Source organism: Polyergus mexicanus, unplaced genomic scaffold (genome assembly GCF_030449975.1).
Source record: "Polyergus mexicanus isolate NDT 795.1 unplaced genomic scaffold, iyPolMexi1.0 SCAF_13, whole genome shotgun sequence".
NCBI classification, from domain to species: domain Eukaryota; kingdom Metazoa; phylum Arthropoda; class Insecta; order Hymenoptera; family Formicidae; genus Polyergus; species Polyergus mexicanus.
Window position 1 is genome coordinate 5,334,830 of NW_027223333.1, and position 20,734 is coordinate 5,355,563.

Here is a 20,734-nt window from a genome sequence, read left to right on the forward strand (position 1 = left end):
ATTTTCTTGAATAATTTCACGTGCTTTTCTCATATGTACCATATACCGGTTTACCGATAGGCCTATCCTAGCTCATCGATACAGTACAGAAACAAGTTTATTAGTGGATGTAATCACATTTTGCTCGAATTAATTGATATAATCCGGTGCTCCGAATGCCACGTATAGATGAGACCCCCCCCTCTTTTCAAAGACGACTCTTTAAATGCAATATGTAACTCGATATAAACATCGTATATACGATGTTCCGAGCAATTTAATCCCATTTGATACTAATAAACAATAAACGGTGCCCGCCATAATCGGAGCGCACGCGGATGCTAATCGTACGCGCGTATTTGTCAGATATAACGATCGATTAAAAATTAAATCGGTATGAGATTGAACTCTATGCCCTAGGAACAATAAATATTCTGTTCTAAACATACACATAAGGCAATTTCCCCGTTTACGAAGAGTTTTTCTCGTGCGTCATTGAAAAATAAAAAAATATATATATGTACATATGCATGTAATCGCAAAATATATATCGAAATGAATTAATAATATGTTTATTAATTGCGATGTAGAGACACAATGCTAGCAATAAAATTTTAGAATATAATTTATACACAATATTTATAGTATTATCGTCTAATTACTCTTTTAAATACTATTATAAATAAATATGTAATTACAATTATAAATAAATTATGAACGAGAAAGTACATAATTAGACTTAATTGCACCTAATCGACATTAATTCGGCTAAACCGAATTATACGCAAATAACATGTTTGATTATTCCATTAATTTATTGTTCGTAGAGATGTTAATCAGCTTCCTTTCTCTGTTTCAAAGATCGCTTTAATGTTGCAACATACACAAATACTATACGATGATACGTAGCAATTACAAAGTATAATCTATTTACGTGATTGTAATTCACTAACCTGTCACTTGTCACTCATAATGAGACAGGTAAGACAATGCTTGTGCTCACCGTCAGCGTAAAAGCGATTGTTTCATATGGATTAAATAGTGCGACTTGTAATTATTTATTCGTTGCTCGCTTTCGACACTTCATTTATAATAATACATTGTCACGAGACAAATAGAGATGGAAAATTAGCCAATTAGACTTGAACTAAAAACCAGTTCCCTTGAATCTCGTTGATCCTATATTCCAATTACACCATGATACATACAATTTTTTTTTTCAAGTTTAGAAGTAAAATTTAAAAAGAAATATATAATATAATAATGCAAAGTTTCAGCTGTGTGTATATAATCAAAATAATATTATTACTCCAACTGTGAATTTCTGAAAAGCCCTAATATAATTGAGATTTTTACATTTAATTTAGCATTGAAATAATTAATGTGAAATAGTTGACATTCAATAGAGATGTAACTCTCTATTATAAATAAATTTAAAAAAAAAAATACGCCTCGTGGATCGGTCGTTAACGTAGCGATATGCAATAATGATTACGAAGACGAAGATTAAAAATTGTCGCGCAATTTCCTATACAGAGCGTGACGGATTAAAATCCTAAATCCCGCATGCGGAGCATAGCGGTACTCTGTGTCATGCCTGCGACAATTTCATAGAATGATCTTCGTGTGCATGCAAATTTCTCTACTTCTGCGTCTCTCCCTTGCGAAAGTTGACAAGAAAGTTGTCGCTTTTAATATGAAAAAATAGGTCGATCGGTCTAAACTTCAAATGCAGTTTAGTAACATGAATGTCGAAAGACTTTGCGCACATTTGGTACGAAAAATGGTCTCTTGATGAAATTTGCTCAAATTGTGTGAATTGACAGTTCAGCTCCTAATTATAAAGTTTCTACAGATCATAAGAGAGTATAGCTAAGTTACTAGAGTACATTGTCCAGAGAGTATACTGTCATATTTCGAATTTTATTAGATACGCAAGAAACAAATTTATTAGGTAAACAAATATATTATTAATTTTTAATTTTTATAAAATTAGATTCACGTCAGATTCACATTGATATAAAAACGATTTCATAAATAAATTGTCTAAAATTTAAAATCATCGGAATATTTGAAGAACAAAGAATTTGAAATTAGCAAAAAATTCGAATGTTAAAATGTTATAAAAAATAAGAAAATAAAATATGTTTAAAAAATATTGTTCAGGTATATCTTAAAAATTCACAGTATGATACAAGATTTTTGACCGATATTTTCGAAATATCACGATGCGTACAAAATTTATAGCAATTATATAAACAACGAGAATATTATTCTTGTACTGTATCAGCCAAATTGATAATAACGCTTCGAAAAGTCATTCAACATCATCTGCAGCCTCACAGCTTTCTTATTTATCAGCAAATTAATTTCAACATTTGATTTATGTGTTTCTGTGAGTAATTGGATCAGCATCGTTCATAAATCGCCATCAACGCGAGTCCTGTGCTTCCTTATAGTTAGAATGATCTACGATCGGGCGGCGGTGGGATTTTGCTCGATACCGCATGAACTCCATGGAAAAATCGCGACGATGGAAAGCTTAATAATCGTCCTTATCGCGAGCAGGATGCGCGAGATGAATCGAGCTGAAACGAAATGGTAACAGTGAACGGAATCGAAAAGAAACGCACGAGCGTTCCGCATTCGAGAAAAATGCAGAGATCCACCGCGTAATTGGATGTTCGCAATTAACCGGAGATAATGACGACGATGAGCGCGATAGTATCGCATATTATGCCTGTTCATTTCGGAGGACGATCCCTATTCTCACATTTCTTAAAGCCAGGCAATTGACTTATTGTTGCTGCGTCGCAACGATAAATGATTTAATTTTTATTTTTATTATTAACTTATATGCAATTGCATTACAAGATATGTAGCCGATATCTGTATATATCTACAAAATATGCAGTTTTATAATACATATTAATAAGGACAGATTGATGATAATGAATATCAGAAGTGCCTGTTTCAACGAAATTACAGTCCAATCTAAAAAAGAATCTTACATAGTTTATATACAAAAATATTTCTTGGTGGTATTGAATTAAAATGTAAGAATTAACAATTAATAATTTATTAATAATTAATGAAATTTATGAATTCTCAATTGAAAATTCTCATAGGGATAAGATCATGAAAAGCTATACTATTAGAGCATATTGACGATAATGATTTAATTATTTATATTAGGTTAAAGACATATTGAAATATTGAAAAATATCGAGAAATATTAGTTTTAAACAATATTTCATTCTGACAAATAAAAAATATATTTATGTTTATTTAATATCATAAATGCAAATTATTTTAACTGTTCTTGATGGAAAAATAAAAGCTGCATTAAAAAAGCTTTAAATATACGTATTAATTTCTGCGAAATGCTCGGAACTATAGTACAAATCTCAAGAAATACTATTTAAAAAAAAAAAAAAAATGTATTACAAATAAATAGAATAAATAAATAAATATAGGATACATTTCATTTCCTTAGTCAAGTAAAAAATATTGAAATTTGCATCAACACTGATTGTTTGTTCTTTATCGTTGCATCTCAGACTGACTATTATTTTAGATAGTATCTTCCGTCAATCAAGAGAGTTCACATTCAATATTCATATTAAATGTTTTCTTTTTTTTTTTGCCATATTCTCGATAGAATTTCAACTGATACATAGAATCACACGGGCGCAATTTTCTTGGAGCAACAGGGAAGGAGAGGATTTTCTTACAGTGGGCGCGTGCAAACGGTCTACGAATGGCCCATTAACGCGAGCCGTGAACGATGGCGCCTCGATAAAGAGATAATAATTCGTTCACGCGTGTCTCGACGCTTTACTACAGCTAATCTATTCATTGTTCAATATTGTTACGGTCACGAGTAGCATCCCGTCGAATATTTTATGTATTATTAGCATGAAACATTGCTAAATGTCGATAGATAAATTGTATCAGTTTTAAACAATATAAATATTTATCTCTGGAAATATACATATATCGAGCGCTAATTTTCTCATATATAACTTTTTCTATTTTCTCAATTGGACGGAAATCTATTCTCTTATCGGTTCATGAACTAGTTTCCAACAAAAAAAAAAAGAAAATCTGTGCTGCGATAAAATTAGAATTCTAAAATACGGCATGTTTTGTATGCGGAATTTTTTTTTTCTGCAATACGTTGTCATATTATTAATATAAATATTTTCCTCAAGGAAGAACTGAATTATTCAAGGCAAAGTTTTATTCGCAAGATTTCCACTTTGAAATTGCATCGTATAATGGTATTATGTATATCGTAACTTACGCATATATGTCATGGGATTTCTCGATAGCCGTATAGCATTAACGTTAGAAAATGATTTCTCACGTAACTAATATACTGTAATCTGGATTCATATCAGCTTGTAACCGGCACATCGTATAAATTTGCGATATCGCATTCACCATCCAAGTTAACGCTAATACGATGCGACATTTTTTTTTTTTCGTTTAACGAGACATGAGGATTATCTTATACGTTAATTCCCGCAGGTATGTGTATTTATGTATATTTTTAGATCCGATTGTGGGAGAATAAACGAATAGACTAGAACAAGAATGCAATAGATAAAATAATCGGATTATCATTTCGCACAGATTTTGTATATTGTTACCGTAATACAATTACACAATTAAGAGTGATGTTAGATTACGTAAGATGGTTATTCGGGTTAGAATTCTGTACGCCAAGGTATTTAATGTCGAGAGAATTAGATTTAAACAAATTAAGGATAGAGTGGGGTATAAGGTCTTGGAGATATGAGGAAAAGATAAGAGGTATGGAAGAAAGTAGATGGGTAAAAAAGTGTTGGATGGAAAAAGAAGTAAATAGAGGGGGGGATATGTATAGTAGGAAGAGAGAAAAATATTATAATAGAAATGGGTAGGGTATCGAAGCATTAGAAATTTTAAGAGAGGAAGGAATTGATATTAGAGAGGAGTTGAGAAATAGGGACAGGGAAGTGCAGAGACAATTAGAGGATAATAAAATTAGGGAAGCTAGATATAATAAGAAATACAAGGATTTGGAAATAAGGTTGGAAGGGCCAATGTATTTAAGGGAAGGAAATGTGGATATAGGAAATTTAGGCGACAGCGTAAGGGCTTTATTAAGGTTAAGGTGCGGAAAGAATGGAGGATAGAAATAAATATTGGTTAGGGGAGGAAGCGTATGCCTGTGTATTTTGCGTTATAGGCGAAGATTGTATAAGTCATTATTTTAAAGATTGTGATGTAACTAAAAGTTGGTTTATAGAAATAGGTAAGGATGAGAATGAAGTAGAGGAAGAATTGTGGAACGATGTGTTAGATGATGCGAAAGGAAGGTTATTAAGGAAAATTTGGAAGGAGAAGGAGAAGGTTATAAGAAAAAATAGGAATATAAGGTAGTTATAAGAGTATGTATGAGAGAATGAGAAAGGTATGTGAGTTATAGGTATTGTGTAAACCAAGTCCACTTCTTGGCGTTAAGCTGAAGTTAAATAAAGATTATTACAATTACACAATTACAGCGCAAAAGTAAAGAGTTATGCTCGCATAAAATTATACGAGCAATTTTTCATTATTCGATACATCAGTAATGCGTGTCTCTATAAAATAATATTTTATTTTATCTCATCGTCTGAGAAGAATAAAAAAAAATTTGAAGAAAATAGGAGAATTCGAATCAGTCTCGATCAACAGCGATACAGAACACCGCGATATTTTACCCGAGAATATCTATAAATCATGCGGATCACGTCTGTGGATCCCTATGCGTTGTCATCCGATGGGTGCGATGGATGTCAAAACGCGTCACGTGGCTGTAGACACGTAGACACGTGTTGTGGTACTACAGGAGAATACGGTAGTTACGGTCAGAAATCTACTCGGTATTCCCTAAATCTTCGCTCGATGCATACAACTTTCATCCTCTCGCATTCCACGGCGCCTCTTTGGCGCTACTTGGAATTCCACCGTGAAAGCAACGGAGTGCTTAAAACCCGGTTCGCAATGCGTAGACAAAGTGTGCACGGCGGACTCTCTCGCCTCCGCCTCTTTGTTTCTCAGCGACGAACAAAAGTGTAGTAGTATATCCGGATACGGCGACTGAGATGCGGCGGAAGCGATGCTTTGTAACGCGAAAATCGTTTCCTTCGACACGCAAGCGAATTCTCACGAGAGAGCGTGTGTGTGTGTGATTTCTTCAACAAACAAGTGGACGATCGATAGCGCTCGACGTAGATAGCGCTCGTGTAGATAGACGTTCTTTTTTTTTACTTGTGGCAAGTCGATTTAACGAGTTTTCAACTAAGCGTAAGCGCATTTTTCGTTAATTAAGTACAATTCTATTATTAAAGATTCACATCTCTCAATATCGGACAGTTATTTGGCAGAGAAAAGAAGAACGAGAGCCGGAAGCTCGTTCGCAAAAACGTCGCGTCACCTCGTCTTTTGTCTTGAGAATCGAGATTCTCACGTAGACTGCATAAATTGCACAATAAAAAGATTTATGAGATCCAAGAAGCCTACCATTGTAATAATACAATCGAACTTATATACATATATAAAGTAAACTCGATTGCATTATATTACGGTTTTATATATTAAATATATATATATATATATATATATATATATATATATATATATGTGTGTGTACATAAAATTAAAATTCTATTAAAGTAAACTTTTGAAACTAACTAAAGAATGTAGTTTTGTTAATTTTTTAACTGTACAAAAGTTTAGTTTGCAAAAAACCCTTTTCTTAATCATTTATAATTCGAAAATTATTGATGCCTAGATACTTTCGCTGAAGAAAAAATATTTTCAGATTAGCCAGAAAATCAGTTATTAAAAGGATATGTAGTAGTTTCGGGACATCCTATATATACGTAATATATATTTAATATTGCGCATCGCATTTGTAATTTTATAACGCAATCTTTGTCTAATTAGACTCGAGATAACGTTCGTTTATGATTTATCGCAAGTACCGTGTAACTGAAATAATTTCGCAGGTTCTAGAAAGCGTTTTTCTTATACGAGAAAACACAATCCCCGGCGTGATTCTATTGCCCTTACCTCTGCAAATGTATATTCTCTCTCACACGTGTATTCTCTCATTCAGGGAGCATCAACGGCGATTTTATTACCGGTGTGTTTAGCCAATAATTTCCTATCCGTGTTAATTATTACGTCCCGTTATACCGCTGGATGAATAATGTTGCTACCGCACGTGGTCGTTACATATCCTCGATGTAAATTTCGCAATTAACCGCCGTTCAAAACAATTCTCTTTCCATAATTACCTCGATTATTTTCCTCCACGTAAATATTATATCAATGAATACGCAGGCAACTCTCCCATGTATGTAATGGATAATGTGTATAAAAAGATAACATTATTATCGATTAATATCTCTCTCTCTCATCCAAAATCATACGGAATAGCAGTGCGACCTCGACATTGTACGCTGAATTAAATGTCATCTCGCTAAACGAAGTGCATCGAAGCGTCTAACGGTCCAGAGAAATTGTAGTTCACGTCGTGAGGCTATAAATTATAGATTTCTCCAGTACGATAAATCATTGAGCATCATACTTAGAATTCGTCTCTTCTTCGCTTATTCATTAATTTTATTTTATTTTATTTTTTTTTAATCAAATAGAGATCTCCCCTTTTCCTTTCTTTTTCTTTATCACTCTACGTCTCGCTTGCCACTTGCACACTCAACGAACGCTCGCGTATATATGCCCGTGGAAAAGATACAGTTATACACTTGACTTGCGAGAGAACGAGAAAAAGAGCGAAGGAAAGGAGAGAGAAGGATGGATATCTCGCCAGACGGAGAGGACCCGTTTTATAACTAGAGATTCATAACGGCATACGTATACGCGCGCGCACGCGATTTCACAATGGACATTCGGTTGACAAGTATAGCAGACAAAACGAAACGGGATCCGGAATCGGCATATTTCACGCAATGTTAGCCTCTCTACACGCGCACGTGTTAGATTTTCTAAATTAGGTATGCTCTCTTTTTTTTTTTTTTTTTCCCCAGGAGATTGCGCGTGGAATAAGGATTCAATTTCACGCACGGATCTCAATCTCGTTGATCGAGTTTCTACGAGAGAAACATCCCAAACGACAAAAACTATACGCGTCTTTTTGGTCTTTAAAAGTAGAAAGTATACACGCATATCGTAATGACTCGATGCTACGCACATCTCGACCAATGGCGATGGGCGTTACTCTTGGCTGTCTCTTGATCGAGCATTAATGACTTGAATTTCCTGCGAGTATGGCGTTGTGTATCATCATACGAATCCTCTTTCCCATCGAACTGTTCTCGAATTCGACTCCGATTTCAAGAAAGCGTCAGTCATTTTTACGATCGGTGAGAGTATCACGTTTATTCGAAACATGCTAAATTTCCTCTTATGATTTATGATTTTGTGAGATGTTAAAGCGTTTTGTAAAAATGTTGTAAAAATACGAAGAATATTTAATTAAATTACCTTCGTTATTTTATATATCTCTGTCTTTTACGCGTCTCTCGATGACTCGAAATATCCTTGTGATCGATCGACGATCGATCCGAAATGATATAGCGTGATTATTCTCGATAAGACTGTCTTTAGACGTTATAAGTTTACGATGTAATATAATAGTCTAGTGTCACTATATTTACAAAGTTATTAACGATATGCTATAAGCGACGTCAAGAACGGGTTAGAACCCTTATCGGGGTGATCGATGACGGGTTATCCTGGACGAGTTTTACCCCGTAGATGTTTATAACTGGCCGTCCCGTCTCTGGGCATTTATAGTATGATATTTAAATAAATCTGGATCGCGTTGCTCGCTCGAGCGAGTTCACACCAATAAAACAAGCAACCAGATCTGATCTCGCATTTATTATCGTTCTGGCCAGCAGCTCCAATATCCTTTTTTCCCTCTTTCTCCTCTCCTCTCCCTCCCCCCCCCCCTCTCTCTCTCTCTCGTCGCGTATTTTTTTCTTTTTTTTGTTCTTTCTTTTCCTATAATCGCAAAACTACGACAGCGATTCATCGGCAAGGACCGAACTCTGTAATCAACATATATAGTCCAGTGGCTTTCCCGTTCTCGAGATCCTGGTTGCCACGCATCCTGAATCTTCCTCTTCCTAGATCGAGGTCATCGGACCTTATTTAATATATTTTACGATGCATGACGAATAAAATGCTTCAATGTGCTAGATATATTCAGTTAGAAGCAATATAATCGATACGATCGAAATATCATAGTATATATATAATGGATACGTTTATATTTGAAATAATGCGATAGTGCATTAGATATTAGATAATTTTAATAGAGGAATCTTAATTTTGGGAAGAATCACAACCCATACAGCACAGAACATTGCAATTACATTGCAGCAATGTTACAATCTTGCAAGTTGCAATGAAATATTGTTGAGACATTATTGGAATATGGAATTGTAATATTTTATGAGAATGTTACAGCAACATTTCAAAAACATTACAAAAGACAGTTTTTGATAATCGCTACTTCGTTCGTTTACCACTATGCGGTGCGCGTTGCGTTATCTATCCTGTATTTAAGTTTTAATCACGATGGTTATATAAAGCTTGCAAAAAGCGGTTAGTAATATTAAAGGTATAATAACTATTTTTATTAAATTAATTTGTCTGATACAATCCCAACACAGGAAATTCAGATATTAAATTGAGTGTTTAGAAATCGGACAAATAATTATCCGAAAAAAGTTAAAATTATCCGTTTATTGTCTACTTAAGATATGGAGTTTAATATTTATATAAATAAAATTTTAATTTTTATGAATTAAATTATTTAATCATTATCAATGTCTTAAACTTGTAAATAATTTATAAAATAGCGATGTTAAATTAGATAACAGAAAATTGTTTAATAGTTCCCATTTTTATATAAAAGCAAAAATTTGACAATAATTTTTTAATATGCAAAATGCTTCAAATTTAATAGATAAACTTGGAGAATATATAAAGACATCCACGAGAGACGAGAAAAAACTCGTTGTAATTGCGTAAATTCACAATCTTTTTTCTTATCTCTTTTGGATGTTTTTATATGTTCTCAAAGTTTATGTATTAAATTTGAAGCGTTTTGCATATTTGTAGCAATGTATTTAAATATTACAAATACATTGAAACCGTAACATTACCGTAGTCTTACATTGAAATATTTCTGAGGGCGGACATTTCAATGTTGCCGCAGGCTTGCAGTAATATTGCAGAAACATTTCGCATCTTCTATGCAATATTACGATGTTTCAATGTAAGATCTATGCAACGTTTTTGCAATCTTTCGGTGCTGTATGGAAAGAGACGTTTCTTGTTTTAGAAAGGAATGCAGCGTGATTTCGCGGAAATATCGAAAACTTATTTCCATATGATTATCTAATAATAATAATAATATAGATATATAATAATAAGAAGAATAATAATATGTCTTTCTCGGTATTTTAAACAGAGAGGTTGACACAGTGTGTCATTATGACATAGCGACTTTTTTCTCTTTCAACTTTAACTAATGCAGTTCACTTGATAAGGACCAAAACCAGATGGTCGAAACGTTGTGATAACAATCGAACAATGAATTGCCAGTTGAGTCGTACATATATAAACACTCCTTTAATTTATCTACTGGCGACATCTCAAAATTAAACATCAATAATATAGAGATTGCACGATATCGTGATTACAATATACGATAATACGTGACCGAAGTAGCTATTTCTGGATCACATTTACCGCGCGCGCGCGCGCGCGCACACGATTTGCTATATTCTAAATGACTCTAGGCAGTTCACTATTCCGGACTAGAATATGAGATTATTAGAAATTCCATGACAAGTAGTTCATATGTGGTTATTTAATATCAGATAATATATCATAATTGTTATCATATATGCGTACGGAAAATAATTTTCTCGTATTGTATATACGTGGGTATATGAATTTTTGCTATGAAAAAAATAATAATAAAGCATAAAAAACACGCATTATTTTAAATTTTTCTAATGTACAATTAATTCGATCGTAAACAATTTCAAAGATTTATTTCGACGCACATATATATTTAAGACGATAATTTTAGCCTGAGGTAAACAGACCAATTCGTTTTCTAAAAATATGCATTTTTATTGATATTAATCCACATATTAAAAAAATACAAATTTATAAAATAAAGCGAAATATATACATATATATTTTTTTTTTATTGAAAAGATATTTGAACAGACAAAGTTTTTTTTAGAAAATACATATTTCGTGTGCAAAATGTTTTCCAAAATTTTCTCATTAAAAAAAATCTAGATATTCAGCTTTATTTTATAAATTCGTATTTTCCAAGATGTGGCTTAAAAGAAGCTTAATGTCAATAAAAATGCATATTTTTATTTATGAATCAATTTTGTTCAGGAACTGGTACTGGTAACTTATATATATCGCGCAAAATCATCCGCTTGCGAGCGTCCGGCTTGGTTTTTGCAAAATCCCCGCGGGGGAAAATAGGGGGAACGTATTTCTTTGGCAATCGGCGAGGAATCAGGTATGGAAGATCGACCGTGCATTTCCGGGCATCGGTCAACATTCCAGCGTGCATAACTCCCGGAACAGTCATAACGGAAGAATACCTCTTGGACTCACGTGTATCCCGCTAATGGACGTCAAGATCGACGATCCGGGATCCCGAAGATCGTGGCGCCTCTTCTCCGCGTCCGATCGCGTTCCTTCGCTCTCGAGGCGCGTTTCTCCGCTCGTCCGCGCCGCGATATCTGATGCGGCGAACGCTCAACGGAAAAGGCATTACGGGCACCGTGATGCTTACAATGTCTTCCTTGCCCATCCTCCTCGCAATCGCTCTACAGATGACCCCTTCTTGTATTCAACCGTATACCTTTCGACCGCGCTGATGCTGGTACGCGACTCCGACTTTAATAATCGTGCAACGTGGATTCAATACCGTTGCGTGCTTCCAAGTATACGGATATTATATGAGCCGTTTATTTTGAAAGTGGCCTAAGTCCATTTGCCAATTATTTCCGGTTGCCCGTGGTTACATGTACAACTTCAAGTTATTTATCAATAGAGCATTTGAGGTTACTTATATTCCGAGTAGATACGATAATTCTGTAACCTCTATTAAGCTAGCAGGACCAAATCAGCAGAATCAAACTGGACCTATCAGATTATTTAGTACCCATTTTGTACTAATTTGTACCAATAATAATAATTTTGTACCTCGTGCCATTTTCAAAAAAACCGTGACGCTGCTACCATCAAATTAAGCTAGCAGGACCAAACTAAAACAAAACGAAAAAATAAAAATAAGACCAGAAATTGAAAGGGCTGAACTATGTACTAATTTCTACCACCCAAATAAACTCAATATATTTAGCCTTTATGCTTAAAACAACCCCCAATTGAATTTAGCCCTATTAAGCTCAAGAGTAAAGTACTCTTTCCAATCAGCAGAATCAATCGCTACTTATACACTGGACGCGGCATAATTTGTACCGCCAAAATGTGAAGTTCCAAATTTTGTACCCCTGCCGTTCCTTCGAAAACTACCCCCGACCCCTCTTAGTCTCAAGAGTAAAGTACCTTTGAAAATTTGAAATCTCACATTTTGGCGATACAAATTATGTCGCATCCAGTGTATAAGTAGCGATTGATTCTGCTCGTGGCGAAAGGTACTTTACTCTTGAGACTGAGAGGGGTCGGGGGTAGTTTTCGAAGGAACGGCGAAGGTACAAAATTTGAAACTTCACAGTTTGGCGGTACAAATTATGCCGCGTCCAGTGTATAAGTAGCGATTGATTCTGCTGATTGGAAAGAGTACTTTACTCTTGAGTTTAATAGGGCTAAATTCAATTGAGGGTTGTTTTAAGCATAAGGGCTAAATATATTGAGTTTATTTGGGTGGTACAAATTAGTACAAATTCAGCCCTTTCAATTACTGGTCTTATTTTTATTTTTTCGTTTTGTTTTAGTTTGGTCCTGCTAGTTTAATTTGATGGTAGCAGCGCCACGGTTTTTTTGAAAATGGCACAAGGTACAAAATTATTATTATTGGTACAAATTAGTACAAAATGGGTACTAAATAATCTGATAGGTCCAGTTTGATTCTGCTGATTTGGTCCTGCTAGCTTAATAGAGGTAATTCTGTACACATAAGTTTTCAGAGTTAGTTCAATAAGTGAGCTGTTTACTTTGAAAGTGGCCTAAGTCCAGTTATACTTAAATTAAGATATTAACCGTTTGAGTGCGGCGAAGCGCTATCGCGCTTCACTTGTCGTTTGCCAAAAATGCGGAGGAGCGCAATAGCGCTTCTCTTGTTTTGTACCGAGAATGCGGTAGGGCGTAGGGCTGCTGTTGGTTAGTATAATTTTCGCATCTATTGAGATCAGTTGTATTCATATCAAGTGCAGTTGTTATTAATTTCACTCAATTGTGGTTTTAGCATATATATAAGAAAATTCTTCAGCACTCAAACGGTTAATTATTGATAAGGTAATAACTTTATTGTAAATGAAATGAGACAAGAAGATTTTGTATCAACAAAATTATTAGAAGACGCAATTTTTAAAAGGATAAAGAATTCTAACGGAGAATCAATAAACTGGTTAAAAATATGTTGGATGCGTTTTGTCAGAAATGAACCGTATAAAATTTTCTATAAGACATCAATGAATGAGAATGAAAATTTTTAAGTCCTGAATTTATTACCACGTCGGGGTAGACCAAGAAAGTTCGAAAATATTGTATTGACACCACTGTATAAAAATATCAGACAAATTACAACAGCAAAATTCAAGGACATAATTAACCTATTACGATATATACCACCGGAACATCATGATTTCTTCAAATCCCTTTCACACACATAAAATGTAGATGAGTAGTAAATTGTTTTGTAATTTATGTTTGTACGTTGTAATTTGAAACATCTTAAATTATGTTGAATAGGCTTGGGCTCCTTCAAATTTTATAACGAATCTGGTTGTTAATTTTGAAAGTGGCCTAACTCCATTCTTGATAAGAAAACGCATATTATTCACTTAATAATTGCCATTATTTTAATAGGAACTATAAATTTAACACCTTTAGATACACTTAAGCAGTATGACTCATTAGTATCCTGTACGTATATTTTTAATTGCATTGAAACACAAACCCTTAAATATCTCAATTTAAGTATAAATGGACTTAGGCCACTTTCAAAATAAACGGCTCATATCATGGATTATGTCGTTGCAATGATTACGTAACGTCGAAATTTGACTTTTACTTGAATGCGATCAATTAGCGTCATCTTTTAAAGCCGAGAGAGAAAAAGAGAGAGGGAGAAAGGAAATCGAATCTGTTATTTCAATACTGTTATCAATGCAAACTTGATTGAATCGGCTCGGTTATTACGAGGCAATGATCGGATATTAGGTCCACCGACATTTTTCATTATGCAACAGTTCGATTATACAAGAACAATCGTTTCAATGAGTCGCGTCGAAGTGCCTATACGCTGCAGTGCCTATCTATTTTTTTGTACAATGAACGATGGCTTTGTGTATTTTTCTTTATAACTCTTTGAAAACGTCCTTTTATCCTCCCATCAAAAAGAATCATATTATTACCATTTCATGAGAAAAAAAACATTTTGTTTTGAATTATTATTTCGCAAATTACTATATTATGAATGGATGAAAAATTCTTAATTCTATAAATATTCATAAAAGAGGACATCACTTTTATTTTGAGATACGTACATCTTGTGATAAAATCCTGAGTAATTTCTATTTCGAACCACATCTAAGACGCTTCTGATTAGTGCGAGACATATCTCTTCCAATCACTTTCCTGTTTTTCTACTTTTTACATTTAATTTGAAATTTTTAAATGAAGAAAACGATGTCGCAGTGGGCACTTAAAAAGTCCATGAATAATTTTCTTATAAGAAAGCCTATTAATTTTTCGTTAGCCTCAATAAAACTCAGAAATGCGTATAATTACGTGTCGAAAGCTATTTTCAACTGGCAAGAATAGGTCAAATATTAAAACTATTTTCTAAAAAATATAAATAAAAACTGCGTTTATATTTAAACAGTAATAAACACTAGATATTTTTATCGTCTTTTTGACATCTTAAGTCTCTTTTTTTTATTTCAATAATTCAGAGTAGTTGGTAGGGAAGAGAGCCTCCCCCCCCCCCCCAGCAGAGTTCTCATGCCACAAATTATCTATTCAAATTTAACTTGATCTTAGATTATATTTAATTTAATTCGAAATTGAGTTAGAGATTAGATCAGAATTTTTTTTTTTTTTTTTTTTTTTTGGAGGTAGGAATGCAAATGAGACGCTTTGCCTCTTTCTCTCTCATACATTTACTTTTTATCTTCAATAAATATTGTATTTAACGTGACACGTCAAAGATTCTATTTTACACAGGAAACACATTCTTTATATTTCACTTTAATTGTTTTATAACTTTCGAATAAACTATGAACACGTTGACTAAAATTTATTGAGAGTTACTAAAGATTATGCCTTGCAATAACATGTATCAACATCAAAAACATTAGGAATGAGTTCTTTAAGCTGGACGTAGATTGATAAGTAAAAAAATAAAATAGTATATCTTTCAGAAATCAGAAGCATTCTCCTATCTTCAACATGCAAATCACAAGATAAATTTTAAAATAAAGATGATCGGTGAGGCATCTCTTTTTATGAATACTTATCCTTAAATTTCAAATAGAATTTTGTATTAGCATCAATATGTAGATCCAGTTGAAATTTGATAAGAAATATAAACGTGTCGCGTTCGAAAACATTGTGAAATCTACAGTGTTTATCTTTGATTAGATTAAAAGCTATCTGATCACTACTCGACGTCGAAAGCAGATATTTTCTAGCAAAAAAAAAAAAAAATGTTTTTTTTTATATATAAAAAAGATAAATATTACAACATATAAACATATTATAATATTTAACGGAAGATTTTATTTGCATTTCGCATTTTGTATTACGGTTTATAGGGTTGCACGAGACCCAAGACAAGACAATATTCGCAAAAATATTGTATTGGTCTTGAAAATTTTAATCTTGTCTTGGTCTTGAGAGGATTTTTGTATCAAAGCTCGTGTCTTGTCTTGTCTTGTCTTGCCTTGATTTTTATTAACAGTTTTTATTTAACACTAAATTATTCGTCAGCTTGATAAAAAACAGAAAATAGTAAGTATATCTGATTTCTTCTGTTATCCGAAGCGCCGAGCACGATTTTCGTTTGTTCTTTACCTCGTATGCTCACGTCTCGATTGTGCAGACGCAGTCTAAAAACTAAACCAAGTTCTTCCGCTGAACATGCAAACATTTCCGAAAGTGATAACGAAAGTTCGGAAGTAAGTGCAGTTAAACAATGCATATAGAAAACTTATTTTAAGTATGAAACAAGAAACAATGAAAAAATCGGCGTACGTTTATTATGTCAAAAAGAAAATGTGACTGAAGAAATAAAAATGAAAAATAGTAACACTACTGGATTAAAAAAACATTTGGAGATAGATCATAAAAAAGCGTATGAAGATTTATTTGGATTAAAATCAATGAAAAATAAAATATTGTCAGAAAAACAAAAAGCGATAGATATATTTTTAAACGTAAGTATTGAAATTAAACTTTATAAATTAAGTAATATAAAGTAATTAATTTGCGCTATTTTTACGTCACATTAAAGTGTGTAATGATAATGATGCGCAGACTCTTTAAATTTAAATTTTTTAAAGTTTTTAAATTTATAAATGTTTTTATTTACCAACAATAAATAAAATTTTTTTTCTTTCTCGCCTCTATTTCCATATTAATTAAAATCTCCGTTCAGAGATCGGGAACAATTAGATAACTTTTTTTAAAAACCAAGACCTCGATAAGATCAAGAATCTTGATAATTTGTTTTGGTATCGTCTTGATAATTAATTTAAAATCTTGTCTTGAAATTCAAGACAAGACGAAAACTCGTCTTGGTATCTCGTGCAACCCTAACGGTTTATATGTATATTTCGAAGAATAAGAACGTTGATCTTTTGTTACATTGGAAATACAGTGGAGTCTCTCTATTCTGAATCTCCAACTCTCCATTCTAAGAAACAGATGTCTCCCGTAAATTAAAATTCCGTCCAGACGAGTTCGCAACAAAAGGATTTCATTGTAGCATTGTTACTATCGTCGACAACTATAGCCTATCTGCGGTCTAACGTACATTATACGGAAACCTGTGGCGGATACGGTGGCGAATTGTTTCGAGGCGCAGCGGTAGCCGCGAAGAGATATAAACGAAGGGAGTGCGCGTCGTTTAACGCTATTAAAGCGCCATGCCTGCGTATGTACATTACGTATTGACGTAGTAAGCGCGCATATATCGGGCGTGCATATGTGTGTGTGTGACTAACCGCTCGCGCGCGGGTCAATGCCTCGGCTGTCTCCGAGCAATAGGTATACGTACTTACGCCGTGTACTTTTTTTTCCCCCGCGTTACATCCAAGAACGCGTTTCAAGTATACCCGCATGTATGTACGCACGTACGCATGCACGCATGCATCCGCGGCGCTTCCGCGAGAGAGGTCCACGCGCAACGTCCGAGAGAGTGATCTCTGCAAAGTTCGCAGTCCATTCTCAGATATTCGATATATGGTAATTAGAGAACCTTGTCTTCTTAAAGCAAATTTCAAAAACTTTTTTTTTTTTTTTTTTTTTATTTTATTTAAAGAAATATTTTCATCGATTATTAAGAGATGATTAGAGGATGATTCATTTAAAAAAATTGAAGAAAAATAATATAAATTTACATTTTTCGTTATATAAAAATTCGTTTAAAATTCGAAAATAATTTATTCAATCAAGATTAATTAAATCGCTTTGATGCAACGTTTTCCGATAGAGCTATTAAAGCGCTATGCAAAAAAAAAAAAGTGCTACATTTCTAAATAAAAATTTCGTCCATAGGAATTTAAAAAAATTGTAATAAAAAATTGAAATTATACAAATACTTATTAATTCTTTCTTTTATCATTTCGAATATTGTATAAGAATAATTAATAGAATTTTTAAGAGACTATCGGAACTTTCAAGACTTAAATCGCATCACAGAGAAATTTTTTTTATTTTGACAGACATTTCGAGAAAATTTTTATTTAAGAACTAAAATTCGCATTCGAGAAAAAAGTAAAACTTAAAATTTACTTTTACAGAAAATGGAATTTTTTATAAAAAATTTTGAATAATTTTTATCTTTATCGTAATTTTGAACAAGCTCTATTACGAAATTTTATATAAAGGAAATGCTAAATTAACACCACATATGTCTATATTTAAAACTGCCGAAACTTTTTTACAAATATATATCGAGAATTTTAAAATTTCTCTAAGCATGAGTTATATTGTAGAATCCTATCAATTATAAATTTAGAAAATAAGATGAGTTAACTTTTCATATGTCACAATATATTGAGACACTATAAAATCGACATTCACAAAAGCAAAATTGATCGATATGTAACTGATAGATAGCTAATAAAAATAAATAATTAATACACAATCGCGACAATTTTATTTTTCTAAATCAAATTAAATTAAATTCTTTATGAATTAGACATACTCCATTTACTAACTTACAATCTTGCGCGAATGAAACGTCTGTGATTAGAAAGTCTGTCAACGATGATATACGCTATGTTTAATATATCGATTTAATGTATCGATAATAATATGATATTATTATCAAGAGTAATTTTTAAATTGCGTGAATTAACGTAATCACGATAATTCGTAAGGTTGCGACAAGTCCGTCAACTGTAATAGTCCATTTCGAGATTCACTCGGCTTGCTATCGAGTCGTCGATGCCCATCATGATCGCGGCACGATCATCGTGACTTCCATTATTATATCGTAGCTAACCTACAAAACTAAGCATCCGTGATCCATGTCCTCGTAGTATCATCCTATCTAGCGGAATCATTGCCGCTACGCGCGGCACCGGACCGTGAAATGCCAACTCTTCGCGAGAAGAGATGTGTTTCGCCTTTATCTCGACGGATAAGATTATCCGCATACCGGGCAAGTGTGCAGGTGTAAAATCGCAATCGTGATAACCGAAATCATTGCGCTAATACAATCTGCGATTACTAAAACAAATGATTCTTTCACAAGATCTATATGTCTCGCGTGAATCATCGATACGGATCGCATTCGCGTGAAACTTTTATTATCGATGAAAAATTATCAATTTAATTCAAGGTCTTCGGTTGATCGAGTTAATTCTATTTATTGAATTTTTAATAAATAATTAACACTTTGCAGCTTGATAGAATCGGGCGAATGTATTATGTCTTTTCAGTAGGGTTGCACGAGACCCAAGACAGGACAATATTCGCAAAAATATTGTATTGGTCTTGAAAATTTTAATCTTGTCTTGGTCTTGAGAGGATTTTTGTATCAAAGCTCTTGTCTTGTCTTGTCTTGTCTTGTCTTGCCTTGATTTTTATTAACAGTTTTTATTTAACACTAAATTATTCGTCAGCTTGATAAAAAACAGAAACTAGTAAGTATATCTGATTTCTTCTATTATCCGAAGCGCCGAGCACGATTTTCGTTTGTTCTTTACCGCGTATGCTCACGTCTCGATTGTGCAGACGCAGTCTAAAAACTAAATCAAGATCTTCTGCTGAACATGCAAACATTTCCGAAAGTGATAATGAAAGTTCGGAAGTAAGTGCAGTTAAACAATGCACATAGAAAACTTATTTTAAGTATGAAACAAGAAACAATGAAAAAATCGGCGTATGTTTATTATGTCAAAAAGAAAATGTGACTAAAGAAATAAAAATGAAAAATAGTAACACTACTGGATTAAAAAAACATTTGGAGAAAGATCATAAAAAAGCGTATGAAGATTTATTTGGATTAAAAGCAATGAAAAATAAAATATTGTCAGAAAAACAAAAAGCGATAGATATATTTTTAAACGTAAGTATTGAAATTAAACTTTATAAATTAAGTAATATAAAGTAATTAATTTGCGCTATTTTTACGTCACATTAAAGTGTGTAATGATGCGCAGACTCTTCAAATTTAAATTTTTTATAGTTTTCAAATTTATAAATGTTTTTATTTACTAACAATAAATAAAATTTTTTGTCTTTCTCGCCTATTTCCATATTAATTAAAATCTCCGTTCAGAGATCGGGAACAATTGGATAACTTTTTTTAAAAACCAAGACTTCTCGATAAGATCAAGAATCTTGATAATTTGTTTTGGTATCGTCTTGATAATTAATTTAAAATCTTGTCTCGATCTTGTCTTGAAATTCAAGACAAGATCAAGACAAGACCAAATTTAGTCTTGGTATCTCGTGCAACCCTACTTTTCAGGATAATGTGAAATTCGCATCGATTTAATATAAATTAAAAATTAAAATTATATTACAATTATATAAGAAATTATAAAATTATGGTAAAGTTTGTAAAATTTATTAAATTATAAAATGAAAATTTTCATTTAGACAAATTGTTAAAGTAACGCAATCGGAATTGGTGCGCGCCATCGTTCCCCTTCAGTCTGACGGAACGCACCACGTGAGTAAGGTACCGTTTGAAAATATCGCCAAGCAAATTCCATGGAGCAGTTCTACA

The 20,734-nt window shown here is 33.1% G+C and overlaps 2 protein-coding genes across 4 annotated transcripts in view; one reads left to right on the top strand and one right to left on the bottom strand.

The window, feature by feature from the left end:
* Positions 1–20,734, bottom strand: part of Sce (E3 ubiquitin-protein ligase Sce) — a 50,536-nt gene that overhangs the window by 23,193 nt on the left and 6,609 nt on the right. The window lies entirely within an intron of this gene.
* Positions 1–20,734, top strand: part of Mwh (multiple wing hairs) — a 57,095-nt gene that overhangs the window by 8,147 nt on the left and 28,214 nt on the right. The window lies entirely within an intron of this gene.